We start from the raw sequence: 14503 nt of genomic DNA on the forward strand, positions 1-14503 counted from the left end.
TGAATGATATAAGTATATTGTATGTACCATAATGAAGAAGATTTTACTGACAGCAATAAGGAGAGAACCTACAAGTATCAATGGGGAGCAAGGGATATTACTTTTGGAATATTATATTCTAAAATGCACTTTCTTAAATGATAGCTGAAAAGAAAATCATGATTATTTTTGTTCCTTTAAACACTTAACTTTCTTTTTGATGTTTATAATATTTATATTTGACTCAGAATATTTCAGTTTTAAGTATGACATACAGAGAGGTTTTCATTTTAGGTCTCCCCAGCCCCACACTCCAAGTGGTGATTTCTGGGTGCTTTCTATTGCACAATTTTTTTTTTTTTCAAATTCAAGAATTCTGGAAAGTTTTCACTTATAATTTCTTTTTATACATATACATGTATACACACATACATATACACATACACACAAGTATAAATTTAAAATACTTTTTTCTGATCATAATTTTAAGCAGTTTGTTGATTTTCAATTTTTTTTTACTTGTTTTCCTGTTTTTTGTTTTTTTTTGATCTTATATTTTCCCTTATTTTTTTTATTTTGTCAATGATAATTTTCTTTTTTTCCTCCGACACATTGAAATTTTCAGGGATTTCAGATCTTGAAAACTGTGTGTTCTAAGGTATATTTTTTCCAATTTTTTCTCTCCTAGTCATTCCATTTTGTATCCCTGATTTGATTTCTTCCAGATTATATTGGAGCTTTTGTGGCCAGAATATTGTTTTCTCTAAGAGTGTACTTGTAATTCTTATGAAGCTATTCTCTTCTTCTGGACTTTCCCCTTATTTTCAAATTCTAAGTTATTTCATCATTTTATCCTATTTATGCTTAACTTCATTCTTATTATCTAGATTGCATCCTTGTGACTGAGACAAATCCTGTCCTTGTAGTCCTCCATGATGTGGGTAGGCCCAACATGTCTGGCTACAAAGATTATACAACTACCTTCTCCCTTCTTCATGAATTATCTGCCCTTGTCTGTTGCAGTGGTTTGGGCCCCAAATTCCTGAAGGCTGGATTGAGATTGAATTGCTTGAATGATGTGAGTGCATCAGATCCTGCCAAAAATGAAACTCCTGAATCACCCAATACTTGACACTGTTCTAGTCCTGTTTCCTTCCCCCCACCCAAGTTTACCTGTGCTGGACGTTCTTCTTATATTTTTTCATGTCATGTGAATAAATGTTCTTACTTTGTTTCTCTTTCTGCTTGGTTGCAAACCATGACTGTTTTAAAGATTCAGAGTGCTTCCTAAATGTAATGTTAACAATGTTAGTAAAAAGTATTAATTATTAATAATAGTACAAGAAGTTTGGTATAATATTAAGAATAATACATTGACCCTGGGTTTAAATTCATACTTAGCTCTTCAAAGTCATGTGACTATTTATGAATCACTTCATCTCTTACACCAAATTCTCCTTCAAAATAAATAAGTTGATTTAAATGATCTGTAAGAGACCTCCCAAATTCAATATTTTATGACTTGCAGAATGATTTCTACAACAATTCTAAACTATTGTCGAAAACCCCTAATGTTGGATATAAAAGACACATAAAAAAGTATTTTAATAAGTTAACTATTTGAAGAGTACATAATTTATTGATTATCTGGTATGTCTCTGAATATATCTAAACTTTTGGTACCATAATATTTCTAGTTATTTATGAAAACTGAATAGTAAATGATTATATGTTTTAATTAATCCAACTAAGAGGAACATTTTCTGAAAATTGTATTTTGGAATCAAAAGTGATCATTTTTTCTATATTAGTCTTAACAATAATAGAATGAATATTTTGGGAATTTCTCTAATCTTCAGTACATGAAAGGAATGCACTACAAACCAAAAAGTAGTTTGCTGTCTAACCTGCCCACAGTATGCCTAAGAAGTGTCAGACACTGCCTCTATTTTAAGTGACCTATTAAAATATCCCCAAGGTTTTCACTCTGCACTTCTGTTTGAAGACCTTTTGTTAAAGACTTCAACTCCCTGACAAATAATTGATTTTATTTTATGGTGCCTTGAGACAGACTTACTAAGCAGGTTTTAAAGTATCTTTCCCATTGAAGAAAATTAAAGCTTTTGGAATACAAAAGGCCATATCTCCCTTTAGTCTAGTTGGGAGGAAATTCTCTTCATTACAGTAAGAAAATAATGTGAGAATCAAGGAAAATAAATTCGATTTTGAAACTATAGGAAAGAGTGGAGCTGAGGTTAATTGTATTTTCAGCATATCATCAGGTACCCTAGTAGAATTTGATTAATGTTCAAAAGTATTATTACAAACAGCTGTGTCTAAAACCAGATTGATTCCCGCTGAGAAATGCCCCTTGCTGAAACATTGAATGATTTTGATGGCAACACTGAAATTAAATCAATTGTATAACAAGAAAATACTCACAGGGAGGAAAGTAATAGGCCATATCTATAATATAAGAAAGCATAAAGAATATTGAAGTAGAATTCAAAAGTAATGGATTCAAGTTCCCAGGTCTTTGCAAAAACTAGTGCTATATCCTCAGACAAATCAGTAAGTTTCATTTGTGAAATGAGAATCACAAACAAAATCTAATTTCTCTCAGAGGTCTAAAACCCTTTATTCAAATCCTCATTGACTCTACCCTCAAAAACCTCATTATTGCTCAAAGCAGCTTATTGCTATTAAATAAGTCAATATTTATAAAAGTCTGAGATAATTTATCAGTTCAAATATCAACATGCAGGGGACAGTTAGGTGATAGTTAAGTAGCACAGTGGATTGAGTGCAGAACATAGAGTCAAGAAGACACATTTTCCTGAGTTCAAATCTGACAAAGATATAAAGCTATTTTTCCTTGGGCAAGTTACTTATTCTGTTAGTCTAGTTTCCTCATATATAAAATAAACTGAATAAGGAAATGGTATATCACTCCAGTCTCTTTGCTTAGACAAAAATAAAGCAAAATAAAACAAGGCAAAAAATGAGTCCACAAAGAGTTGGGTATAACTGAAATAACTGAACAACAAATCAAGAGTTATATTACCTTGGCTATCTATGAATAACTTCACAGGGATCCAAGTTCACTTTAACATTGTGACTATGGGAATCATTATCTTATCTATTCAGTAGCACTCCAAAGAGAAACTCCAGGAAGAAATCATGAAGTCATTAGGGATCTTCCTTTAAATGTAAGGCTGTAGGTTTCCAGGTACTAGCCCTAAGTGTCTCATAAACTTCACAGGTATTTCTTTGTGTTCTTACTAGGTATCTAAAGTTCAAGGACTTAGAAAATCCTATAATCTTATTAAATAGAAAAAAAATCATCCTCCAAGTATACATGTCTAGAGAGCTTTGTCTACAGGGCCATTGTGATCACTTTCCATTGTACAAGATAAACCTGGAGTTGAAGAGAAAAGCAGGGGTCTTATCTTCAATTATTTTGTCCAGAATCACATCCAGAGAGTTCCAAGACTTATGTTTTTAATTTTCCAAATATAATTAATCCTTGATTTGGATTGATAAAGTTGCTACACCCAAATTTATTAAAAGAAGTCCTTAGACATTCTTCTCATACTCTAACAGGTTCTTTTTTCTGATATAACTCTATTTAATTCAATACTCTTCAATTATTTGCATTTCTGATAGCTGAAGATAGTATTGTCATTATCAGTAATTATAACTGGAGGTTATAATGCTTTAAGATTTATAAAACATTTTCCTCCCAGTAATCCAGTGAAATATGTAGTGTGGCTATCATTCCCATTTTGCAAAGGAGGAAAATAAGTCTCCTAGAAGGAAACAGATTAATGTAAAATCACACAGCTAACAAAGTTATGATTTGAAATTTGATATCCTGACTGCAAGTCCAGTGCCAGTTTTTTAAGTATTGCATAAATGTCTAGAATCAAATTAAATATTCCTCTCAATTTACTGGTACTTTTCAGGGGAAAGAAGCAAAAGTAAAAGCAACTTCTAAGATAAATCATGAAGCTACTAAAACTATAATGTTCCATGGACATACAAAATATTCTCTAAGGTCTTTAATTCAGATGTAATGAAGTCTGTATATTTCCAAGTTTTCTTCCTATGCACCTAAAGCATTAGTCCATAAATTCCCTGTAACTTTTCAATAGCCCAAAATTTTCTACCCCAAGCACCCACCTACCAATGGCTTATGGTAAATTTATTAAAATTACCTATGCTTCATTAATCTACACTATAGATAATTTAAGGAAAAATTTCACAAATGATACCTTTGGGTACTTCAGCATTTAAAGAAAGAAAGAACAATTTTATTGAGTATCTATAATATGAATTGTGGTAGGGTTAGGTGCTATGGAAAACACAAAGATAGGCATGAGAAGAAAAGAAAAATCTTCAATATTTTGACAACATAGAAGATGAACTAGCAACAACCTGGTGGTCAGATATTACAAGGTATCCAACTCTTTTTATGAATGTGGTAAAAGTGGGTGACATGATCATCTATATTTACTTTCCTTCAAGAGGAAACCTTGTAGTTTTCTCTGAAAAAACCTCTTTCATAATTATCTTAAATGTCTCTTCCCCCAATATTTTTTTTAATTCCACTAATGGATTCTATCATTTGAATTTCAATTATGTCCATTTATTCCCTTGATTATATATACATATGTGTGTGTGTGTACACACACACACACACACACTCACATATATATATATATAAAACTTTTAATTTGACCTCCTACTCATTAATTCATAGTCATGGAAACACTCACTGCACCTCTTTTGTGCCCCTATATTGTGTATGTCTCTCCCAAAAGGTTGAAATATTTCTATAACGAGAGCATGTCTCCTTTCCTTAAGAAGCAATAACTTAATTGGAGACAACTACACAAGAAAAAAAAAGCAATTACAATGTCATTAAAAGCCAAATTAAAAGTCAGGACAATGAGAATTTATAGAAGATCTAGCCTTAGGCACTGTTGAGTTGAGTTGTGATCTAAGAAACTTCAATAATTAGCCCCAAGTATTTCACCTTTACTTTTTTGTTAACTCTACATTTAGCAAACCTCAGTTTCAATTTCATTAAAGTTAACATTTATGGAACACATCATTTGGTAAAAAATTATAGTACTCAGCATAGAGGTTACAAAATCAAAATAAATGTTAAGTGTGTGTGTGTGTGTATTTATCCATCTGTGTATGTGTTGTCCATTAAGCAACATGTGTGTTTATCCCTTGTATTTTAACTAAATTTGTTTTACTTTGAGGTGGTTCCTTGAAGAAGACTTTAATTCCTGCCTATAGGGGAACAAGAGACTATGCCTCTTGAATAGTCTGATCTCTTTTCAGAGAAAGCATGATACAATGTGATTATGCATTTCTGTCAAATGAACACATCTATTCTTAAGGGAAATGATTTTTTTGTTTTTGGTTCAAGTCACTTTCCTTATTACTATTCCTTAAGAGGGAAAAGGAATATTGAATGACAGATGAAGGCTTGACTACCTTCCACCAAATTATTGTTTCACAAAAAATCACAAAATAGTGAATAGCAAAACAAGAAGAAAACAATTCTCTAAACATATAGCAAATAGAAATAAATCAAACAAGTTATATGACGTGAGACAATATATAAGTTGAATGAAATTTCCTGCAAGAAATAGGATATCTCAGTTGAACAGCAGAGGGAAACAGACAAAAAACAAAAAAACAAAAACAAAAACAAAAACAAACAAACAAACAAACAAACAAAAACAGATAGAAACAAAGAGATAGAAGCAAAGAGACAGAGACAAAAACAGAACTTTGATCTCATCCAAGGGGAAATTTCAAGAAGTCTCTAGTGTGACAAATTAGAAATCAAGGACATGTCAAAGCACAGGCTCCTCTATCTGTTACTTTCTTTAGTTTTCATTCTCTTTCTATAAAATTTTCTCTAACTCCAGTTAATTTTAAAACATAATGTTGCTATCTGATTTTATAATATACTTCTTCCTTCTTTATTTTTCACAATTTCTTTTGATGTTTTTGTCTATTGCTTTCTTGACATACATTTTTCTAAAACCATATGAGTATTATAGAGTAGTTCATTGATCTTTTGTTTGGTAATGCTTTAAATAAATTAATTAATTATTTTACATTTTTTTTTTTTTTATTGTTAGCTCACCCCTTCTATGGAGATAGCACATCCCTTTAAATATATAGCTCTTCATTTAAAATTATTTTATAATTTAGTTTACCTACATTATTTGTATCATTCTTATTTAATGTGCAAGGTATACATGCATACATACACATATTAACATATATTATTATTAATATATTAACACACATAAATAAGAGAAGTGCTGTTTTTATTAGTAGCATTTTTCTGATGGTTCTTACACATGAATAAAACTATTGATGATTTTGTTCAATTATCTACTTTATTTCTAAAATCTGTTGACTTGATTAATTCTATATGATTTTACTACATTCTTAAGTTTTCCCTGTTCACTAAAATCTTACTCTAATTAGTGTCATAGTTGCTAACTATAAGAAAGTGAATCTGTGACACATTAAATATGCCCTACACAAATGACCTTTAGACTGCTTAGAATAGGAAAAAAGAGATATAGGATGAACTGAGAGTCATCCAATATCAATCTCCCAACAAAATGTAGTTTAGTAGGCAACCATGAGTAAGGATTTATAAGCACTCCCTACCCATCAGACACTATGTTAAACTCTGTGGATAAAACAAAAGGCAAAAATATAGACCATGCACTCAAAGAATTTACATTCTACTATTAGGGCAATATGCAAACAAATTTCTTTCTTTATATACACACACATGTATATATAAATAAATCATAGCTATCTATCTATGCTATATTTGTCTATATTTATTTTTACCATATATATCATATGTGTATATATGTGATATATAACAGATAGATATAGATATATATGGAGAGAGACAGAGACTGAGAGAAAGAGACAGAGAGTCAGAGAGAAAGACACAGAGATAGAGACAGAGACAGAGATCTCTCTCTCTCTCTCTACCTATCTATCTATATCTATATATGTATATCTATATCTACATCTATATATCTATCTATATCTATATCTATATCTATCTATCTATCTATCTATCTATCTATCTATATATATATATGTATATGTGTGTGTGTGTGTGTGTGTGTGTGTGTATTAAGTAAAGTTGAGCAGAGGTCTAGGAAAGTATCATTAAGAAGGTCGGGTCTGAGCAGCACTATATATTTAGAGGGACAAGTCATAGGGAATTACTTTGGACCTTCTTGTTTAAAATGTTCTTCAAATCCTTCAGCATATGATTCTATATGCCCTTGTTGATTGTAGATATCTTTCTTTTAATAGATTTATTCTTGAAATAACCAGTAATTGACTTCCAGCCAAGATGGCGGCAAGGAGGCGCACAGCTGCTTGAGCTCCACATTTTCTCTCAGAATTTACTTCACGACAAGCCTTGGAATTAGTGCCTGACCGGAAAAAAATCCACAAATAATTACCAACAGAAGACATCCTTGAAATTTGCCAGAAAATGGCTGTTTTTGCTCAGAGGAGGGGAGGAACAGTTCAAGCACAGGCTGAGAGCAAGCATTGAGAGCAAGGCAGGCAGCTCACATTGTGCAGACCTGAAGGGGGAAAGGTGTGATCTCTACTATTTCTGCAGAACGACCTTTATCACAGTGTGGATATTCTGGCTTGGCAACAAGCCAGAATCAGCAGAGAAGCTATAAACACAGGAAGTACAGAATAAAACCAAAGAAAAAAAAAAACTTAATGTCTCTCAGGACCTGCCCACCCCCATGCCCACCTGAAGTGACTCAGCACATTCTTAGAGCCTCAGAGTCTCAGAGCACAGACTCAGCACAGCCAATGCTGTCCTGCTAGTGCCTTGTTGCTGAACCCCGCAGTAGAGGAAGCCAAGTAACACCATCCAGCCCCCTCCCCAAAAATCAGACCATTTGTTTTTCTTGTTAGTTTGTTTTCTTTGATTCTTATATGACAAAATGGGCAAAAAATTTAAAAGGACTCTAACAACTGATAGTTTCTATATGGATAGAGAGCAGACTTCAAACACTGAGGAGACTAAAAGCAGATTGTCTCCAGAGGAATCTCCAAAAGGGGATATGATCTGCTCCTCAATACACAAAAATGTCATAGAAGAAATCAAAAAGGCTCTTGCAAGAGAGATAGAAGCAAAATGGGAAAATGAAAGGGAAGCTTGGCAAGAGAGTCTGGATAAGTCATCCCACTCATTTAAAGATAGAGTGAATAAAGAAACCAAATCCTTGAAAAACAAAATTAGTGAATTGGAAAAAGAAAATAACTCTAAAAAATAAAATTGGCAAAATGGGAAAAAAATTCCATATAACAAAACAACTCACTTAAAAACTCAATTGGACAATTAGAAAAAGATATAAAAAAGTGAATGAAGAAAATACATCATTGAAAATCAGAATCAAAAAAAATAGACTTGAATGACTCAAGGAGACACCAAGAAACAGTCAAACAAAACCAAAAAAATGAAACAATGGAAAAAAAAATACCTTCTTGGGAAGACAACAGACCTGGAAAATAGATCCAGGAGAGACAATCTGAGAATAACTGGACTCCCTGAAAAATATGATGAAAAAAAAAGAGCCTGGAAACTATTTTCCAGGAAATTATCAAAGAGACCTGCCCAGATGTTTTAGAAACAGAGGGTAAAATACACATTGAAAGAATTAATCGACCACCTACTGAAAAGTACCTTAAAATCAAAATTCCAAGAAACACAGTGGCCAAATTACAGAACCATCAGACAAAAGAAAAAATATTGCAAGCTGCTAGAAAAAAATCAATTCCAATATAGAGGAGCTACAATAAGTATTACCCAGGATCTAGAAGTGACTGCATTAAAGGAAAGAAGGGCATGGAATATGATATTCTGAAAGGCTAAGGAACTTGGTATGCAGTAAAGAATAACTTGCCCAGCAAAAATGAGCATCTTTTTTCCAGGGAAGAAGATGGACATTCAATGAAATAAATGAATTTCATCTATTCTTGATGAAAAAAAAAAAAAATCTAAATCTCCAAATATAGAACTCGAGATTTCTAAAAAGGTAAAAAGAAATCTTGAGAACTATATTTCTGCCATAAAGATATATAAAGAACACATGTATAATTTGTTCTAGAAACTAGAGGTGGAAAGGAAATTATACCAGAAAAAAAGGTAAAGTGGTGGTACTGTATCTCACGCAGAGGCAAAGAGAGCCTATTATATTTGAGAGAAAGAATGGAGGGGGATGAATATATGGTGTATCATATTCTCATTAGAATTGGCTTAAAGAGAAAATACATAGATATATTAGATTTATGGTGAAACTCCTTCCACTTCATTGAAAAGTAGGAGGGGAAAAGTGAAGGAGTAAGCTAAGCAGAAGGGGATACAGAAATTGTGAAGAAAAAGCATAAAGGGGGAGGGACTCTAAGGTGGGAGAGGGACACTAAAAAGGGAGGACTGTAAAATGCAAGTGGTGCTCACAAGTTTAATACTGGGGAGGGAGTAAGGGAGTAGGAAAGGAGAAAAGCATATAGCAAGTAATACAGAATTAGTCATTTTAACCATAAATGTGAATGGGGTAAACTCCACCATAAAGAGGAAGTGGTTAGAAGACTGAATTAAAAGCTGAAATCCTACAAAATGTCCTTTACAGGAAACACACCTGAAACAGGGTGATACATACACAATAAAGGCAAAAGGTTGGAGCAGAATAAACTATGCTTCAGGTGAAGCCAAAAAAGCAAGGTTAGCCATCCTCATCTCAGATCAAGCAAAAGCAAAAATTGACCTAATTAAAAGAGATAAGGGAACTATATCTTGCTAAAAGGTAGCATAGATAATGAAGAAGTATCAATATTAAACATATACGCACCAAGTGGTACAGCATCTAAATTCTTAAAAGATAAATTAAGGGAGTTGCAAGAAGAAATAGACAGCAAAACTATAATAGTGGGAGATCTCAAGCTTGTACTCTCAGAATAAAATAAATCAAACCACAAAATAAATAAGAAAGAAGTCAAAGAGTTAAATAGATTACTAGAAAAGTTTGATATGATAGATCTTTGGATAAAACTAAATGGAGACAGAAAGGAGTACACTTTCTTTTCAGCAGTGCATAGAACATATACAAAAATTGACCATATATTAAAACATTAAAAACCTCAACATCAAATGCAGTAAGGCAGAAATAGTGAATGCATGCCTTTCAGAGCACAATGCAATGAAAATTACATTCAATAAAAAGCCAGGGGAAAATAGACCAAAAATAATTGGAAACTAAATAATCTCATAGTAAAGAATGATTGGGTGAAATAGCAAATCATAGACATAATTAATAACTTCACCCAAGAAAATGATGATAATGGGACATCATACCAAAATGTGTGGGATGCAGCCAAAGCAGTAATAAGGGGAAATTTTATATCTCTAGAGGGCTACTTGCATAAAATAGAGAAAGTGAAGGTCAATGAATTGGGCTTACAACTAAAAATGCTAGAAAAGGAACAAAGTAAAAATCCCCAGACAAACACAAAACTTGAAATTGAAAAAATAAAAGGCAAGATTAATAAAATTGAAAGTAAAAAAAAAAAAAATGATTGAATTAATTAATAAAACTAAGAGTTGGTTCTATGAATAACCAAAAAACAAACAAACAAACAAACAAACAAAAAAAAAAAACAAAACAAATAGACAAACCCTTAGTAAATCTGATTAAAAAAAGGAAAGAGGAAAATCAAATTGTTAGTCTTAAAAATGAAAAGGAAGAATTGGCCACTAATGAAGAGGAAATTAGAGCATAGTTAGGAGTTATTTTGCCTAACGTTATACCAATAAATTTGATAACTTAAAGGAAATGGAAGAATATCTTCAAAAATATAACTTGCCCATTAGGAGGAAGATGTAAATTGGTTAAACAGTCCAATCTTAGAAAAAGAAGTAGAACAAGCTATTAACCAACTCCCTAAGAAAAAATTCCCAGGACCAGATGGATTTATATGTGAATTCTATCAATCATTTAAAGAATAATTAAGTCCAATGTTGTATAAAGTATTTGAAAAAATAGGGGATGAAGGAGTCCTACTAAATTCCTTTTATAAAACAAACATGGTACTGATACCTAAACCAGGAAGATTGAAAACAGAGAAAGAAAATTATAGACAAATCTCCCTAATGAATATTGATGTTAAATCTTAAATAAAATATTAGCAACAAGATTACAAAAAAATCAACCCCAGAGTAATACACTATGACTAAGTGGTATTTATAGCAGGAATGCAGGGCTGGTTTCAACATTTGGAAAAGTGTTAGCATAATTGACTATATCAATAACCAAAATTAACAAAAACCATATGATCATCTCAATAGATCCAGAAAAAGCATTTGACAAAATCCATTACCCATTCCTACTAAAAACACTTGAGAGTATAGGAATAAATGGACTATTCCTTAAAATAATCAAGAGCATATATTTAAAACCGTCAGTAAGCATTAAACTGGAACCTTACCCAGTGAGATCAGGAGTGAAACAAGGTTGCCCACTATCACTATTACTATTCAATATTGTATTAGAAATGCTAGCCTCTGCAATAAGAGTCGGAGAAAGAGATTAAAGGAATTAGAGTAAGTAATAAGGAAACCAAACTGTCACTCTTTGCAAATGATATGATGGTATACTTGGAGAACCCAAGAGATTCTATTAAAAAGCTATTAGAAATAGTTCACATCTTTAGCAAAGTTGCAGTATACAAAATAAATCCACATAAATCCTCAGCATTTTTGTACAACAACAACAAAATACAAAAGCAAGAGATACAAAGTGAAATTCCATTCAAAATAACTGTCTATAGTATAAAATATTTGGGAATCAATCTACCAAAGGAAAGTCAGGAATTATATGAGCAAAATTACAAAACACTTGCCACAAAAATAAAGTCAGATTTAAATATTGGAAAGACATTCAGTGCTCATGGATAGGCTGAGTGAATATAATAAAGATGCCAATACTCTCTAAACTAATCTATTTATTTATTGCTATACCAATTTGACTCCCAAGAAACTATTTTAATGACCTAGAAAAAATCACAACAAAATTCATATGGAAGAACAAAAGGTCGAGAATTTCAAGGAAATTAATGAAAAAAGAAATCAAATGAAGGCGGCCCAGCTGTAACTGATCTAAAACTATATTATCAAGTGGCAATCACCAAAAACCATTTGGTATTAGATAAGAAATAAACTAGTTCATCATTAGAATTGGTTGGGTTGACAGGCCAAAATAGTGAATAACTATATCAATCTAGTGTTTGACAAACCCAAAGATCCCAACTTTTGGGATAAGAATTCATTTTTTGACAAAAGCGGCTGGGAAAACTGGAAAATAGCATAGCAAAAATTAGGCATGGACCCACACTTAACACCACATACCAAGATAAGATCAAAATGGGTCCATGATTTAGGCATAAAGAATTAGATCACAAATAAATTGAGGAACATAGAATAGTTTACCTCTCAGGCTTGTGGAGGAGGAAGGAATTTGTGACCAAAGGAGAACTAGAGATCTTTATTGATCACAAAATAGAAAATTTTGATTGTATCAAATTAAAAAGGCTTTTGTACAAACAAAACTAATGCAAACAAGATTAGAAGGGAAGTAACACATTGGGAAAACATTTTTTTATAGTTAAAGGTTCTGATAATTCCTTATTTACAAAATATATAGAGAACTGACACTGATTTATAAGAAATCAATCCATTCTCCAATTGATAAATTGTTAAAAGACATGAACAGACAATTTTCAGATGATGAAATTGAAACTATTTCCACTCATATGAAAGAGTTTTCCAAATCATTATTGATCAGAGAAATGCAAATTAAGGTAACTCTGAGATACCACTACACACCTGTCAGATTGGCTAAGATGACAGGAAAAAGTAATTATGAATGTTGGAGGGGATGTGTAAGATCTTGAACACTGATGCATTGTTGGTTGAGTTGTTAAAGAATCCAACCATTCTGGAGAGCAATCTAGTATTATGCCCAAAAAGTTATCAAACTGTGCATACCCTTTGACCCAGCAGTGCTACTACTGTGCTTATATCCCAAAGAAATACTAAAGAAGGGAAAGGGACCTTTATGTGCCAAAATGTTTGTGGCAGCCATTTTTGTAGTGGCTAGAAACTAGAAAATGAATGGATGCCCATCTATTGGAGAATGGTTGGGTAAATTATGGTAGATGAATGTTATGGAATATTATTGTTCTGTAAGAAATGACCAGCATGATGAATACAGAGAGGCTTGACTTACATCAACTGATGCTGAGTGAAATGAGCAGAACCAGGAGATCATTATGCACTTCAACAACAATACTGTATGAGGATGTATTCTAATGGAAGTGGATATCTTCAACAAAAAGAAAATCTGATTCAGTTCCAATTGATCAATGATGGACAGAATCAGCTACACCCAGAGAAGGAACACTGGGAAATGAGTGTAAGCTGTTTGCATTTTTGTTTTTCTTCCTAGGTTATCTTTACCGTCTCAATCCAATTCTTCTGGTGCAATAAGAAATTTGGTTCTGCATACATATATTGTATCTAGGATATACTACAACATATTTAACATATATGGGACTGCCTGACATTTAGGGGAGGGGATGGAGGGAAGGAGGGGAAAATTCGGAACAGAAGTGAATGCAAGGGATAATGTTGTAAAAAAATTACCCATGGATATGTACTGTGAAAAAAAAGGTTATAATTATAAAATTAATAAAAAAAAAGAAAGGGGAAAAAAAGAAAATAAAAAAGAAAATAACCAGTAATTATATTTAGGCCACTTTGCTGAATAAGGGAGTGGAGTTTGTTAATTCAATCTATTTCAAATAAAATTAGACATTGGTGAAATGCTAACCATATGCAAGGAATGAAGAGCAGCATAACTTGGTGACAAGGGCTAAATTTTGAGCCATAATAATCTGCATTCAAATTTTGCCTCTGACACATACTAATTATGGCTCCACAGGTGTGAGACAATTCCATACTCCAGCCAGCTGATAACAAATTCTAAGTGGCAGACCAGTTGATAATATGCAGATTGAGGAAGTTTCTACTTTGGGATTTCCTTGTATTAATGACAAATAATTTCTCCATACTATTACCCCTGAAAGAAAGGGTGAAAGGAATTGTGCAATTAGGTTTTGATATTTCCTCTTAAACTAAAAAGTTAAATCTTTAACAACTCTTGTTATGTAAATCATAATCTCAATCTGAAGGGAAAAAAAATTAAAATGTAACAAATGTCTTGAACATTGAGGACAATATTGATATAAATATCTATGCTTACAGGGAAAAATATCTTGATATAAAATAGTTCTTTGTGCATGTATGTTTCTTCTTATAAAAATTACCCTTATTACTTTATCGTCATACTTTCTAGATATCAGTCACTATATT

Source organism: Sminthopsis crassicaudata, chromosome 1 (assembly GCF_048593235.1).
Source record: "Sminthopsis crassicaudata isolate SCR6 chromosome 1, ASM4859323v1, whole genome shotgun sequence".
Lineage (NCBI taxonomy): Eukaryota > Metazoa > Chordata > Mammalia > Dasyuromorphia > Dasyuridae > Sminthopsis > Sminthopsis crassicaudata.